This window comes from Ambystoma mexicanum, chromosome 11, assembly GCF_040938575.1.
Source record: "Ambystoma mexicanum isolate Mex_15411 chromosome 11, UKY_AmexF1_1, whole genome shotgun sequence".
In the NCBI taxonomy this organism is placed as follows: Eukaryota; Metazoa; Chordata; class Amphibia; order Caudata; family Ambystomatidae; genus Ambystoma; species Ambystoma mexicanum.
The window spans coordinates 822002042-822018277 of NC_090934.1; the positions used below are offsets into that span (position 1 = coordinate 822002042).

Sequence of the window (16236 nt, forward strand, 5' to 3'; positions counted from 1 at the left end):
CCCCAAAACATTACCCCTGTGGTCGATAGGCGATATCATTGACGCTATAGGGAAACTTAAACCCTCCAGGGCCTCTGGACCAGATGGTATCCCCCCTTGTGTATACAAAGCTAATCCTCCCTTTTGGGCTCGTATTCTTAAAATCAAATTTGATTCTATTTTGTTTTCTGGTATTATTCCTCTGTCCTGGACCTCTGCTTTGGTTATCCCTATCTATAAAAAAGGTCCTCCTAATCTCCCTGCAAATTATCGCCCTATAGCGTTAACTGATGCCTCCTCAAAAGTCTTTTCATTACTCTTGTTACAAGAACTACAAATGTACATTAATGACGACAACCTCTTGTCTCCCTACCAAGTAGGTTTTAGGAAACATATAGGTTGTCCTCTTAATGCCACCATTCTTTGCCATCTTCAGGCCTTTACTTCCTCCTCCAACCAAGGCCCTGTCTACATAGCTAGTTTGGACCTCACCGCGGCTTTTGATTGCGTCATTCGTGAGATACTATGGAAGAAGTTGCTGGCCATTGGGATTCCGCATCACCTGGTGGCATTGATCGCTTTGTTGCATAAAAATACCTCCTATCGCATCCGACTGAACAGAGAAGGAGCTCTTACCAACCCCATTCAAACGGAAATAGGGGTGAAACAGGGTTGTATTATGGCAGCGGTGCTATTCAATTTATATCTCTTGGGTCTGGATGAGACATGGGTGATTGGAGAATGTTTTCCAGCCAAGCTTGGTACCATCAAGTTGAATTGGATAGGTTTTGCAGACGACCTACTATTCTTTGACCGAACCCCTTTTGGGCTTCAGCGGAAACTAGATCTATTTGCAAACTTTGCCCACTCCCACCATCTAGTTGTAAACCCTATGAAATCTTCTATACTTATTTTTTCGGGTGGAAAACTGAATCCGCATCGCTTTTCCTGGTTTCTTACTGGTATGAAAGTAGAATACGCTGGTTCGATTCGGTACCTGGGCTATCCCCTTACTGACTCTTACTCGATAACAATGTGGAAACAATTTCTTAATCAAAAAGTGAAAATCTTTGCTTCACAAATGAAAATAATTCTCTATCGATACTGCATGTTCTCTCTCCTGCCTCTTATCCAATTTTACCTCCAGAAAGTTGAGCCCACTATACTATACTTACTAGATATCTGCAGCTATGACATTGATGAATTCCTGAATATATTGCAGGGAAAGTTGTGGAAAACTGTGTTGGGCATGGCTTTATCTATTCCAAATGTAATGATATGCCATGAACTGAACTTATTACCTTTGTCAGTAAAACACAATTGGAGATGTATCACAAACTACTCTAAAATGCTTAATCCGCCCAAGAACACTTTATACTCTGAATTAAACAAAATCTTGGGTGATTCATATATAAAATCGTTACATACTCAAACTATAAAAATTACTAATATCCTTTCTAAAATTAATGAGACTCCTGATTCCATTAGTATGTGGCTACCGAGTCAAAAAAAAAAATACCAAAGATTCTTTTGGAGCATGATGATGGACAAAATGGGTACTTATCCATCATTCGATCAATACAATCTCTATCGAGGCAAATGGGAATGTAGACTAAAATATTTAATACAGTTTCCGTCTGCTTTTGCAAGGAAAATCTATATGCGTTTCAGACTAAATCAATTCCGCACACGTCAACGGACACAAAATTGGGCTGGCTCTAAGAGTCCTGATGCGACCCTCTGTCGCTTTTGTGAAAATGTTAATACACCCGAAACACTTAAACATCTGGTGATTTATTGCCCTTTTTTTGAGTTATGGCGTATTCAAATATTTGATAGCTCCTTTTCTTGTTCAGCTATCTCAAGAGAATCTCTTTGGAGACGCTGCATGGAAGGCTACAGTCAAAGTTTGATTCTTAAATTGACAAATCTACTTGTAATAATTGAAGCCAAAATGGTAGAAGAACTGAAAACCGATTGAATATTCTTTGAGAAATGGTTTAGAAATTATTTTGGCTAAAGATTTGTATTTTTACTTATTAGCGACTATTATCTTATTTTGCTTATTATATTGCTCTGGAAACGAGCAGAGTTCGCGATGCTGCTGCTCACCGATTCTGTGGTTGTTCACTTATATGGTTTATTTACATTAGTTTTTAAACCGAGTAACCATTATGCGCGTTGAATAGCCTTAAAGAGCTCTGAAAATGTTAGTTTAAACATTGTAAGGTGTTCTACTAAGTGTCGATAAAACACTGATATGTGTAACTAGTATATGAGAATGTGTTTACTCTACTTTTTTATGTCACTCTTTTAGTCCTTGTTTATCTTTTAAACAATTCTTTTAATGTAAATTTTGTACTGTAAAGGAATTAAATGTAAAGGTTTCTTCTTAAATAAACCAAAAACAATAAAAAAAAAAAAAAAAAAAAGCAAGCGAGAAGAATTGCTTACAGTTTATTGGATTTTTTGGACGTCAGGAGAGGTAAACAGAAGTTCATAGTTGGTCATGCTGATTTTTTGAGCCAAATTGCATCGTCCCTGGGTGGGCTTGAACCACCAACCTTTCGGTTAACAGCCGAACGCGCTAACCGATTGCGCCACAGAGACTCATGCAGTGCTTACACTGGGGCCTGATTGGTGTGCTGTTTGCTTATGCTTCCCAGGCAACCTAAAAATATTTCTAAAATAGCTCTATTTCCCACAGCAAATCAGGGTATCAAGCACTTCCCTACCTCCCCTAATCCACAAACACAGGGGATTTAGTAGAAGACAGAGCCCATCAACAGTGCACCAAATGTCCTCTGTGTAGGCATAACTTGCTATGAGGAGAAAGCCACAGTTGCGCACTTGTGTTAAATGGGGACAGTAGGCTGAACCCAGAGAACACGGGAGAAATGACTCAGGTTTACTGAGTGGAACACTCTGTGTCTTTGTGCCAAAAACAGCAGCGTCTTTTCGGTTAACAGCCGAACGCGCTAACCAATTGTGCCACAGAGACTCACTGGAATGTGTGTTCTGCCTTTGGCCTGATTGCATTGCTATTTATTTCTGATTGGCAGAAAACCTGAACTTTTTTCTGAAAAAGGCATGCCTCTCTTAGCACTGCAGTGCATTAGACTGCTCCCTTGCTTCCCTGAGTCCCCAAATACACAACCACCTTGGGCACAATAGAAGACACATTCCAGCAGATTTAGCAAGAGTGCACCAAGGTTTCTATATGTAGGTACCTTGCTGAGAAGCAAGACCTGCAGTTGCATTCTTCTGTTAAAAGAGGGCAGCAGAGTGCACCAAGAGAACTTGGGGGAAGTAGCTTATGTTAACTACTTGCCATGATCTTTATAGATCGCTCTGTTTGACTGGGTGAATTCTAATTTCTGGGGTAGAGTAAGCAATTTTTGGATCTAGATGCTGTGCGCAACAGGAATGCTATATACTGCACTGTACTGCTACTGAAAAGTTACCAATTTTACAGGATGTTCAGGTAAGCTTTGTTTCAGAAAACAACTTGCTAGAGGCCCTAGGACAGATTACTGGGACAAAGGAAGAGGGTTTGGGGATTAGCACATCTCCTATGAAAGGTAAAGTCACGCCCGAGACAACTCTGAGTGCCTCCTCAAATTCTAAGAAATGCGAACTGGGGTCCTACGCCTTTTATTGCCAGTGGATCTTTGTGTTTCAGACAAATGTGCACGCCTCCCAGAGCCCCTTGCAATGCACTTAGGGAAATGGGGGAAGGTGCTGTGAAGCCCTCTCGCTGACAATGTCTCTCTTGTCTATAATGTATCTATGAGAGAGAGAGAAATAGGCAATGCGAGAGTGAAAAAGTAAAATGGAAATGTGTCTACTGAGACCAGTATAAGGGGAAATCCTCACAATCCAGGACCGACAGTTGATTGGGAGGGCGCTTACAGTTTTCTGACACCAGACCGGTACCTGAACTCACAAACCCAAACTACAAAGTGATGCCCATTGCCACTAGACTGCCGACCCCCTTTCGGGGCCCCAACATATATCCTTTAGTCACACCTAGAGTTCCCAGGACAGTGCAGCATTCAGCGATTACACGAAAATATTGACAGCGCTAGGAGGCCATGCAAATGGCAGAGGTATGCTTTACAAAGCCCACGTAGCGTGCACAAAACAGCACATCAGTCAGGCCCACTTGAAGAGATGGTAAAGAGGAAATACTTCTGCTGCATCCAGTAAAACATAGAGATTGGCCTGCTTTAAAGCTTGACCATGTCCTTCATGGGTGTCTGTCAATATGATACTTCCCTGCTGCAAATCTTACATTCGAAACGCCAGAACAACTAGGCCCAGAGCACAAAGATGCAGTCAGGTTGAAATAACGAGATACTGAAGAGCAATTTTGTATTTCAGAGTGGGAAAAGGAAGTATGACCCCGACGTGATTTGAACACACAACCTTCTGATCTGGAGTCAGACGCGCTACCATTGCGCCACGAGGTCCTTGTGGCAATCCACCTGGTGTGTCTGATGACAGAATAAAGGTAGGAGACGTACATGCACCTGCAGAGCCTCATTGCTTCTTTAGGTAGACTGGCTAGGATAGCTTCCTTCTCTGCATCCGTACACGCTGCAGCCAAACCCTTCCCATGAAGTCTTGATGTTTATGAATTGAATGGCAAGTTTTGAAAAACTAAAGCAAGCGAGAAGAATTGCTTGCAGTTTATTGGATTTTTTGGACGTCAGCAGACGAGACCTGCGAGAGGTAAACAGAAGTCCATAGTTGGTCACGCTGAATTTTTGAGCCAAAATGCACCATCCCTGGGTGGGCTTGAACCACCAACCTTTCGGTTAACAGCCGAACGCGCTAACCGATTGCGCCACAGAGACTCATGCAGTTCTTACACAGGGGCCTGATTGGTGTGCTGTTTGCTTATGCTTCCCAGGCAACCTGAAAATATTTCTAAAATAGCTCTATTTCCCACAGCAAATCAGGGTATCAAGCACTTCCCTACCTCCCCTAATCCTAATCCACAAACACAGGGGATTTAGTAGAGGACAGAGCCCATCAACAGTGCACCAAATGTCCTCTGTGTAGGCATAACTTGCTATGAGGAGAAAGCCACAGTTGCGCACTTGTGTTAAAAGGGGACAGTAGGCTGAACCCAGAGAACACGGGAGAAATGACTCAGGTTTACTGAGTGGAACACTCTGTGTCTTTGTGCCAAAAACAGCAGCGTCTTTTCGGTTAACAGCCGAACGCGCTAACCAATTGTGCCACAGAGACTCACTGGCATGTGTGTTCTGCCTTTGGCCTGATTGCATTGCTATTTTTTTCTGATTGGCAGAAAACCTGAACTTTTTTCTGAAAAAGGCATGCCTCTCTTAGCACTGCAGTGCATTAGACTGCTCCCTTGCTTCCCTGAGTCCCCAAATACACAACCACCTTGGGCACAATAGAAGACACATTCCAGCAGATTTAGCAAGAGTGCATCAAGGTTTCTATATGTAGGTACCTTTCTGAGAAGCAAGACCTGCAGTTGCATTCTTCCGTTAAAAGAGGGCAGCAGAGTGCACCAAGAGAACTTGGGGGAAGTAGATTATGTTAACTACTTGCCATGATCTTTATAGATCACTCTGTTTGACTGGGTGAATTCTAATTTCTGGGGTAGAGTAAGCAATTTTTGGATCTAGATGCTGTGCGCAACAGGAATGCTATATACTGCACTGTACTGCTACTGAAAAGTTACCAATTTTACAGGATGTTCAGGTAAGCTTTGTTTCAGAAAACAACTTGCTAGAGGCCCTAGGACAGATTAGTGGGACAAAGGATAAAGGGTTTGGGGATTAGCACATCTCCTATGAAAGGTACAGTCACGCCCGAGACAACTCTGAGTGCCTCCTCAAATTCTAAGAAATGCGAACTGGGGTCCTACGCCTTTTATTGCCAGTGGATCTTTGTGTTTAAGACAAATGTGCACGCCTCCCAGAGCCCCATGCAATGCACTTAGGGAAATGGGGGAAGGTGCTGTGCAACCCTCTCGCTGACAATGTCTCTCTTGTCTATAATGTATCTATGAGAGAGAGAGAAATAGGCAATGCGAGAGTGAAAAAGTAAAATGGAAATGTGTCTACTGAGACCAGTATAAGGGGAAATCCTCACAATCCAGGACCGACAGTTGATTGGGAGGGCGCTTACAGTTTTCTGACACCAGACCGGTACCTGAACTCACAAACCCAAACTGCAAAGTGATGGGCATTGCCACTAGACTGCCGACCCCCTTTCGGGGCCCCAGCATATATCGTTTGGTCACACCTAGAGTTCCCAGGACAGTGCAGCATTCAGCGATTACACGAAAATATTGACAGCGCTAGGAGGCCATGCAAATGGCAGAGGTATGCTTTACAAAGCCCACGTAGCGTGCACAAAACAGCACATCAGTCAGGCCCACTTGAAGAGATGGTAAAGAGGAAATACTTCTGCTGCATCCAGTAAAACATAGAGATTGGCCTGCTTTAAAGGTTGACCATGTCCTTCATGGGTGTCTGTCAATATGATACTTCCCTGCTGCAAAGCTTACAATCGAAACGCCAGAACAACTAGGCCCAGAGCATAAAGATGCAGTCAGGTTGAAATAACGAGATACTGAAGAGCAATTTTGTATTTCAGAGTGGGAAAAGGAAGTATGACCCCGACGTGATTTGAACACACAACCTTCTGATCTGGAGTCAGACGCGCTACCATTGCGCCACGAGGTCCTTGTGGCAGTCCACCTGGTGTGTCTGATGACAGAATAAAGGTAGGAGACGTGCATGGACCTGCACAGCCTCATTGCTTCTTTAAGTAGACTGGCTAGGATAGCTTCCTTCTGTGCATCAGTACACGCTGAAGCCAAACCCTTCCCATGAAGTCTTGATGTTTATGAATTGAATGGCAAATTTTGAAAAACTAAAGCAAGCGAGAAGAATTGCTTGCAGTTTATTGGATTTTTTGGACGTCAGCAGACGAGACCTGCGAGAGGTAAACAGAAGTCCATAGTTGGTCACGCTGAATTTTTGAGCCAAAATGCACCGTCCCTGGGTGGGCTTGAACCACCAACCTTTCGGTTAACAGCCGAACGCGCTAACCGATTGCGCCACAGAGACTCATGCAGTTCTTACACAGGGGCCTGATTGGTGTGCTGTTTGCTTATGCTTCCCAGGCAACCTGAAAATATTTCTAAAATAGCTCTATTTCCCACAGCAAATCAGGGTATCAAGCACTTCCCTACCTCCCCTAATCCACAAACACAGGGGATTTAGTAGAGGACAGAGCCCATCAACAGTGCACCAAATGTCCTCTGTGTAGGCATAACTTGCTATGAGGAGAAAGCCACAGTTGCGCACTTGTGTTAAAAGGGGACAGTAGGCTGAACCCAGAGAACACGGGAGAAATGACTCAGGTTTACTGAGTGGAACACTCTGTGTCTTTGTGCCAAAAACAGCAGCGTCTTTTCGGTTAACAGCCGAACGCGCTAACCAATTTTGCCACAGAGACTCACTGGCATGTGTGTTCTGCCTTTGGCCTGATTGCATTGCTATTTTTTTCTGATTGGCAGAAAACCTGAACTTTTTTCTGAAAAAGGCATGCCTCTCTTAACACTGCAGTGCATTAGACTGCTCCCTTGCTTCCCTGAGTCCCCAAATACACAACCACCTTGGGCACAATAGAAGACACATTCCAGCAGATTTAGCAAGAGTGCACCAAGGATTCTATATGTAGGTACCTTGCTGAGAAGCAAGACCTGCAGTTGCATTCTTCTGTTAAAAGAGGGCAGCAGAGTGCACCAAGAGAACTTGGGGGAAGTAGCTTATGTTAACTACTTGCCATGCTCTTTATAGATCCCTCTGTTTGACTGGGTGAATTCTAATTTCTGGGGTAGAGTAAGCAATTTTTGGATCTAGATGCTGTGCGCAACAGGAATGCTATATACTGCACTGTACTGCTACTGAAAAGTTACCAATTTTACAGGATGTTCAGGTAAGCTTTGTTTCAGAAAACAACTTGCTAGAGGCACTAAGACAGATTACTGGGACAAAGGAAGAGGGTTTGGGGATTAGCACATCTCCTATGAAAGGTACAGTCACGCCCGAGACAACTCTGAGTGTCACCTCAAATTCTAAGAAATGCAAACTAGGGACCTACGCTTTTTATTGCCAGTGGATCTTTGTGTTTCAGACAAATGTGCACGCCTCCCAGAGCCCCTTGCAATGCACTTAGGGAAAGGGGGGAAGGTGCTGTGAAGCCCTCTCGCTGACAATGTCTCTCTTGTCTATAATGTAACTATGAGAGAGAGAGAAATAGGCAATGCGAGAGTGAAACAGTAAAATGGAAATGTGTCTACTGAGACCAGTATAAGGGGAAATCCTCACAATCCAGGACCGACAGTTGATTGGGAGGGCGCTTACAGGTTTCCGACACCAGACCGGTACCTGAACTCACAAACCCAAACTGCAAAGTGATGCCCATTGCCACTAGACTGCCGACCCCCTTTCGGGGCCCCAGCATATATCGTTTGGTCACACCTAGAGTTCCCAGGACAGTGCAGCATTCAGCGATTACACGAAAATATTGACAGCGCTAGGAGGCCATGCAAATGGCAGAGGTATGCTTTACAAAGCCCACGTAGTGTGGGATGTATTTACCCATGCATCCGAGCCCTACCTCAAAACTGTGCAGTACTGACATGAAAACATCATGATGGCCAGAGCTTCCCAGAAAATGCACAGGGAAATGAATGAAGGATAGGCTGCCACTCATTTTTGCCGATGTTATGGGCACAGAAGGACGCTGCCTAAAACCACCATTGGACTACCCGCACAGTAGTCTGAAACCATTGGGAATGGCAATGCTGATTGCCAAATGCAACCTAGAATTGTGGGGAATTCATTTCTTAAATCCCAAAAATGGGTGCAGTACCAGTACTCACCACTATCCAAAAGCCGGCGTTTTAAAACCACTCTGTTTCCCTGAAGGCAAGTCAAAATGCCTATTTTCAAACATTGCAATATGTGCAAAATATTTACTGAACACCAGCAGACATTTGGCAGAATGGAGTTTTGTGTGCCTACAAAATCTGGGAAATGAAGATCATAAGACAAGGTTTATAACAAGACTGGCTGCGCTGTGGATTTCAGCAGTTTAAGTTGCACTGGATTTAAAGACACTAAAATCGAAAATGTTTAGATTAAATGAGTGACCTATGTTTGGTGTCACATGCCTTTGTAACTGTTGAAATGTCATAGTTTTGCACTTAGAATCAGCATTCTAGCTGCATGTGTAAAATTGCAAGTTAAGTTAAAAAGCAACAAAAAACCTGCCAGTTAGCTGAAGGTCTGGCTTAAGGAACTTGATTTTGCCTAGCAACTACCCATCAGGAGTGAAACTTGAGTCACCACTGTGTTCCCAGGCCAACCTTCCTTTTGCTGCCCAAGCTAAGGACATGCCATCTATCTGATAATTGAATTATTTGTGCTCTGCAAGAGAGTGAACAAAGCCCTCTTCACTCAGGCAAAGGTTTTTATTACCGCAGTCGTAAATTGTAGCTTCCTCTTGGCAGGAGCTGGGAGGAGCACTGCCTGTGAGAGCAAGCTGGCTTGGCAGAACTGGAAAGAACCAGAAATTCAACCTTGTGCTGAGGGTAAACCACACCCCTTTGGAGCCAGAACATAACTTTAAAAAGATGAATAACTCATAGAGCGGACATGTGAAAATTTTATAAATGATACCATAATTCTTGTGATTTTTCTGCCCACAGTTTAAGACGTGGTAGGAACCGGTGGTATGTTCAGGGGGGTTTTAGCGGAAAAGTGGATATTACTCTAAATGTGTGCATGTTAAAAATCTGAAACTTCATCAGTTAATGTCCCTACCCCCTGCACACATGTATGTAAAGTTGGGTCCATGTCGGAAATTGAAAAAGCAGTTAAAAAGTCAATTATGTACACTCTTTGAATGCAAGCTCCGAGAATGAGCAGATTTGGACATAGACATGGCTAAATTCAGCCACACCATGTATATGTAATTTCAAACAACTGTGTAACTCTGAAGTATGGATTTTGATCATATATATATTTGGGTGCACAGATGATAAGGGAGGTTGTTTCAAGAGATCATAAAATGACATCAATCTGACTCACAGTTCAGTTTGCCAATCAAGCGGAGGAATGGAAGCCTGACCAATGACGAATGAGAGGGGCAAGTCTAGTGATGCAACACACACACCCATTCTCAAGAAACAGATAAAAGCAGAGAGTCAGGACACATAGAGAGATTCAATTTCATCTGCCGCTGGAAGCCCTGCCGGAAAAATCCATACTTACCTCCATCAAACTCCAGAAAGCCAAACTAGAGACTTCAATCTATCCAGAGCAGAGACCAGACCAGAGAGAAAGCAGTGCTGTGCCTAGCAGAGACCAGACCAGAGAGAAAGCAGTGCTGTGCCTAGCCGAGACCAGACCAGGCGCTGTGAGCAGAATCCGGAAAGACCTGACCAGACTGAAGATCGTGACCAAGTCGCTTTCCTGTTCAAAATCTCTTGTGAGTACTTAGCAAAACTCAGAACACATCTCTTAGTTTAAATTCATCTAATTCAATCTATTTAACCTAAGTAGAACTGCCTCCTATCTGTCACCTGTCATTTCTAGTAAAATTTGTCATTTTGAAAAAGTGTGCGTTTAAAATTTACAAAACCAAAAACGACCTTTACTAAATTACTCATATCTCCGCAACCGTTTGGGCTAGAGACTTGCAATAACTTTCATTTGGAAGCTGAGATCCCAGGCTTTCCTAGGACCCCAAAACGGTAGAGATAGTCCTTGCGGTTCCTTTGTAATAGCGCTCGGCGCATCCGCGAATTTTGCCGCGATTTGCAATTTCTTCACATGTAAAAAAACTGCTGCTGCTTGCCTTCCATTTGCCAGAAATTCGTTTAACCTGCTAACTATCCCTGCATCATTGCTAGTGTGAGCCTGGACTAATATTAACTAGATACCACTCATCCTGAACCTCTAAAAGGGAATTAAGAGCGTTTCCAGCATATTTCTCATTCATTGCTAGCACCTATCAAAGCATTTGCCTGTGTTTTCAAACTTCTGTTTAAGCTTGCTGGATTGAACTGAATTACAGTTGATTGCATTTCTGAGAACTGTGTGTTTTCCTTCCATTTCCTTGCCTTGCATCAAGGGGGGGAGGGGAGTAGCCAGAGAAAAGTGATTACATTGTTTGGTTGAAATCATATTGCGTATTTTCTGTACTGCATTCATTGAATATTGCATCCACCTGAGCCTACATAAAGCATCCTCTACCACATTATACTTTTGTTCCTATTTACCAGTGTGCTACCTTATCCATTTCATGTCAACTCATTAGTGATTAAAGAAGTGTGCTAGTGCCAGATTCTCCGTTGTTAATATTTACCATATCAGATTAAGTGTGATATTCAATTATTAATTTATTAAAAAGTGTGATATATATTTTAATTTATCAAATAAACCTTTTAAACTTGCAAAACAGAATTACTTCTTGGCTCAGTGGGGTCAGGGGGATTCCAAGAGAGGGGTGTTATACAAGGGTAGTCATCCAGAACGCATGAACTGGACCTAAAGATATATCAATAAGGGTTTTCATTCAGTATTCTAGACTAGGCGTTAACTTGGCTGTAGTGCTGAATTGAATCCTCTTACAAAGTGGGGGCTCGAGCCGAGACGTTGGGTTAGATTTACCAGTTGTGCAGCTTAATACAGTGTGCTAACTGACGGGATACATACACCCGGTCGGATCACCACGCTGCATTACGCTGTGAAGCATTCCTCAAAAGGGACACTCCAAGAAAAGTTCTGTTCTGCAAAAATAAAATACTAACTTCTGTAAGTCAGGACAGAGACCAATCTCTAGAATGACGACCTTAGTAGACATGAAAATAGCCAGAGAGCACCTCTTGCATAAGCTATTTGTGAGAGGTGAATGGACCGAACAGGGCCAGGATGTGTGGTTGCAGGCCATCACACAACAGGTCACTGAAACAGGGTCAGATATATATAGAGATCAGGGTCCCTTACATGTGGCCCTGAGTGAACTATATATGGCTCCTAAAGCCAAAGAGGAACACAATAAGATCGCCAGGATAGCAGCATACCTGTACCTATATATGGGAGACATGCAGGATAGATGTGCTGAAAGCCAAAATCTGGCAAATAGGCAACAGATGGCATTACAGAAGGTCCAATCTGATCTGGACTCTTCTGAGCAGAGGCTGCAGAGGAGCCAGGAGTCAGAAAATGACAGCAGACTGTACATTACTAAAATAAAGGAGGATATGGATGTGCTGCAAAAGGAAAAGTCAGAACAGGATACTAGATTTCTGGCCCTGCAGAAGGAGCACCAAGACAGTTTGGACTCCTTACTGCAGAGCCAGAAAAAGCTGGAGCAACAGATCAATTTCAACAGGGCATGCACAGAGCAGGTAGCCACCCTGCAAATCCAACTAGACAGAGAGAAAGAGGAGAGCAATAAACTGATCCTGAAAGACCTGGATACCCAGGCAGAGTTTGATCAGGAGCGCCAGAAAGCTGGTGCCTTCCAAAGGCAAAGGGATGACCTGGCGGCACAAATGCAGGCTCTTAGTCAGGAAAGAGACGCCTTAGGCCAGGAAGTCTGCCATTTAAAAAGGAAAATGGAAGAAAATCACCTGGCCCACCAGGGACTGGGTGACCTCCAAAAAGAAAACCAGAACTTGCTAGAGCACACCAGGAGGGTGGAGGATGCTCTAGCAAGAAAGGAGCAGGCCAATAGGGACACAGCTCAGGAGGTAACCCTCCTGCAGCAAAGACTGGCCCAGTTCTCCAGGACCAACCAGGAAGCACAGAGGGAAAATGAGGCCCTCTGTCAACACAATGATAGGCTCCAACAGCAGGTAGCGATGCAGGAGAGACTGATAGAGTCGAGTAAGGCCTTAACTGAGGAACTGAAGGCACAAATGCAGGCTCTTGCATTGCAACAGGGAGCAGGGGCGGATAGAGATGAGGTTCGCTGGGAAATGGAAACTCCGGAGCATAACCTCAGGAGCCCTAGTACCAGAGGCCCTCATACCTCTCAGTCCCTGGACTCTGCCACCCCCATGTCCCCTGGCGCACATGAGCACAGGGCCACAGGGATGGCAGATTACTATCCAGCCAGAAGCATGGGGCTCATAGGCCAGTACCATCCAGGAATGGAGGGGTGGGCATCCGGGTATGGGCACCCAAGTACAATACAGTTCAGTGGGGAACCCCAGGAGAGTAGGCCCATTAAGGGCATCCTGAAAACCTCTGCCCAGTTAGGTCAGTGGAGGGGGTACCCATCAAATCCTGACAGCAAGGAGGAATCTGAAGACTCCTCTGAACTGCGCAGGACACAGGAGACCAGGTCCCCACATTCTGCCAGCCATTCCCAGGCTCGCAGAATCCGGGAAAACCTGGAAGAACAGACGGGAACCTCTGGGAGCAGTGCCTCTGAGTCCGACGAAGAATGGACAAGGGTTACCCGAACCAAAAAGGCCAATAAGGCAAAAAGGGCCTTGCTCAAGGACCCCTTAAAGCAGATTAAGGCGATCAGGAGCGTCATCACGCCTTACCATAAGAACGCTAAGTATTCTGTTTGGGAGCACTTAGAGTTGTTTGAACAAATGATGGAGACTTTCCATTTGAAGGACAGCCAAAGCTGCATTCAATATGTAAAGTGGACCTTCTCCCCGGAATACTCCAGTTTCTTTGCGGGGCTGGAGGACCAAAATCATTTAAGATGGTCCACCTATAAGGCGGCCATCCTGAAACATTTTTCTGTTCACAGAAATCCTCAAGAGGCTCGCAAGGCAGCCTACAATTTGCAATGTGGGGAGGATCAGGCCCCACAAGAATTTGTGCAGGAGTTAAAGCGGGCTTTTGCACAGACCACAAGAAGGGTGCGCACGGATAGCCGTGAATTTATAAACACGTTTTTCCATGCCTTGCCCAAATATATCATGACCCAGCTCGTGAGGGATTTTCACGAGAAAAGATCTTTAGACTGGGTCATTGAACAGGCTACCCGCATCTATGAGGTGCAGAAGCCCATAGAAAATAAAAGCAATGCCCAGAAAAACCCCAAAGCCAACAGCACCCCTGCTGCTGCCAAGGTGGCAGAGGTAAAGGTCACCCCCGTTTTGGATTTGGAGATGGGGGGGCCTAAAAACCTACCTGCACCTAATAATGCTAGGCCCAGAAGGTCCTCGGGCCAGTCGCAGACAGGGAGCCAGGGAGGCAGCCCCACAAATGGGGTCCCTCGCTCTCCTGACTATGTAAGTCCTCGCTACAAAGGTAACAGACCCATCCTGGGTTATGTGTGGACTCCTCCAGCCCAAGGGGGGGGATCCAGCCAAGCACCTAACCCAGGGAACTTCCCTCCAAACTTCCCACAGGAGGGCAGAAATTTACCAAACCCTGGGAAGAACTTTTTCCCCAGATATCCACCCGACTTCCAACCCCAAAATCATCCATCCTTCTTTCCTCAATTCCCTGAGCCCAGACCACTGAATCCGGGAAAGGGGAGGCCAAGGGTGGAGGGGTACCAAAATCTTCCCAACCAGGGGTACTACCAGAGGAGGGACAGCTACCCTTCCCGGGATCAGCCCAGGGGAGAAAACAGGGCCCCGTATCAGCCTGAGCGGGTTTCCCAGTTAGAGCGCCAGGTTCAAAACATGGCGCGGGATATGGGTCATATACTGAGGGCACAGCAGAACCCTCAGATCAGCATGCCGGCGCAGAACGCACCCAACTCTGGACCTGGTGCTCCAGAACAATGACGGGGGCAGCACCCCGATAAATCACCGGTTCCCAGGGAGGAGGCACAAAGGGAAGGGGGGTGTAAAGCCTTGGAGGAAGCTTCCTTCCTCACTTGTAAACAGCCCCTGGAAACCCAGGAACCGGAAACAAAATCTCTTGCCCCTGAAAGTCTGCCTCCTAAGGAGCAGAGGGGGGGTAGGAGAAACAAAAGACCCAAACAGACTCAGTTTGAGGAGGAGGTACAGATCTTCCAATTTGAGGGAGAGGGATCCTCAGAGGATCCTGGGAAAAGGATCTTCTCCTTCAGAGAGGGGGGAACTCCTCCCAAAGAAAAATGGGTCCCTAGGGATGCAAATCCAGACTGGGGAGATGTGGAGACTGAGCTACCGCCGCCCACCATCTCATCCCAGAACCAACAGCAAGAAAATCCCCTGGTTCAAACCCATCCTGGCGACTGCCTCCAAAAAGGGGGGGGGCGGCCCAGAAACGGAGCCAGGGGAACCCACAATGGCTCTGATCTCCAGTTGCAAATTTTTTCTTTCAGATTCCCAAGACTCTCCACAGAATTCTGCCCAAATCTCCTCGCTAGCGATGTCCAAAACCAGAAAGTTAGCCCACCAGTTGTCCAAAAATGTACATTATCTGTGCCCCCTTGAGGAGAAGGAGGGAAGATATTATGCCCCGGTACAAGTACAGGGGCAGGGTACAATCTCAGCACTGGTGGACACTGGATCTCAAGCTACCCTTCTGTCCAGAAGGGCCTTTGACGAACTGAATGCAGGAAGGGGAGAGAATTACCAAATTCCTCTCACCTCTCTTCCTGGACAACTGCAGAACTTTGACGGGAAGGAAATTCCCGTCGAGGGGACGGCAGACTTGGACATTAAGATCGGGCGACACAAGTTGAAACACCCGGTCATAGTTGTGACCCCAGAGGGCACCCCTTGTTTACTAGGGAATGACCTCCTGAGAAGGTTGTCACCCCTAATAGATTGCGTAAACAAGGTCCTCTGGACCCAGACTAGCCGACCAATAAAATTAAAACAGAGTGTCAACCATGTTAGTTTAAACGGCACATGCCACATGGTTGAACAAAAATCTGACCAAGTAGAATTTCACTTCCAGAACAACCAAATTCCAGACGTGACGGTAATAGCAGTAGGACAACAGACTGGTGATGGGGGGTCCTCTCTATTTCTGAAAATCAACCTTCCTTCCAGTCTAAAGTGGTATTCCACGCTGGAAGGAAACACTCTGAAATTCTATACTAATCCACAATCAGAAACCCCCACTCCTATAGTCCAGAAAGATGTGAAATCAGCTCAAAGCCTGGCTGATATTCAGCAAATTGGAGAGCAGTTGTTCATCCCTGTTCAGTTAAATGATGGGAAGGACTCTGTTCTCGCTCGAGTGTGTGTGAACAACGGTAAGAGCTTCATCAGCGAAGCCA

At 45.2% G+C, this 16236-nt stretch overlaps 5 non-coding genes across 5 annotated transcripts; all 5 read right to left on the bottom strand.

Moving 5' to 3' along the window:
- Nucleotides 1–2515: 2515 nt before the first annotated feature.
- Nucleotides 2516–2589, bottom strand: TRNAN-GUU (transfer RNA asparagine (anticodon GUU)). Its single transcript has one exon. It is a non-coding gene; the product is annotated as a tRNA-Asn (tRNA).
- A 1790-nt stretch (nucleotides 2590–4379) lies between these two features.
- Nucleotides 4380–4451, bottom strand: TRNAW-CCA (transfer RNA tryptophan (anticodon CCA)). Its single transcript has one exon. It is a non-coding gene; the product is annotated as a tRNA-Trp (tRNA).
- Nucleotides 4452–4764: 313 nt separating this feature from the next.
- TRNAN-GUU (transfer RNA asparagine (anticodon GUU)) lies at nucleotides 4765–4838 on the bottom strand. Its single transcript has one exon. It is a non-coding gene; the product is annotated as a tRNA-Asn (tRNA).
- Nucleotides 4839–6635: 1797 nt separating this feature from the next.
- Nucleotides 6636–6707, bottom strand: TRNAW-CCA (transfer RNA tryptophan (anticodon CCA)). Its single transcript has one exon. It is a non-coding gene; the product is annotated as a tRNA-Trp (tRNA).
- A 313-nt stretch (nucleotides 6708–7020) lies between these two features.
- Nucleotides 7021–7094, bottom strand: TRNAN-GUU (transfer RNA asparagine (anticodon GUU)). Its single transcript has one exon. It is a non-coding gene; the product is annotated as a tRNA-Asn (tRNA).
- Between the last annotated feature and the right edge of the window lie 9142 nt (nucleotides 7095–16236).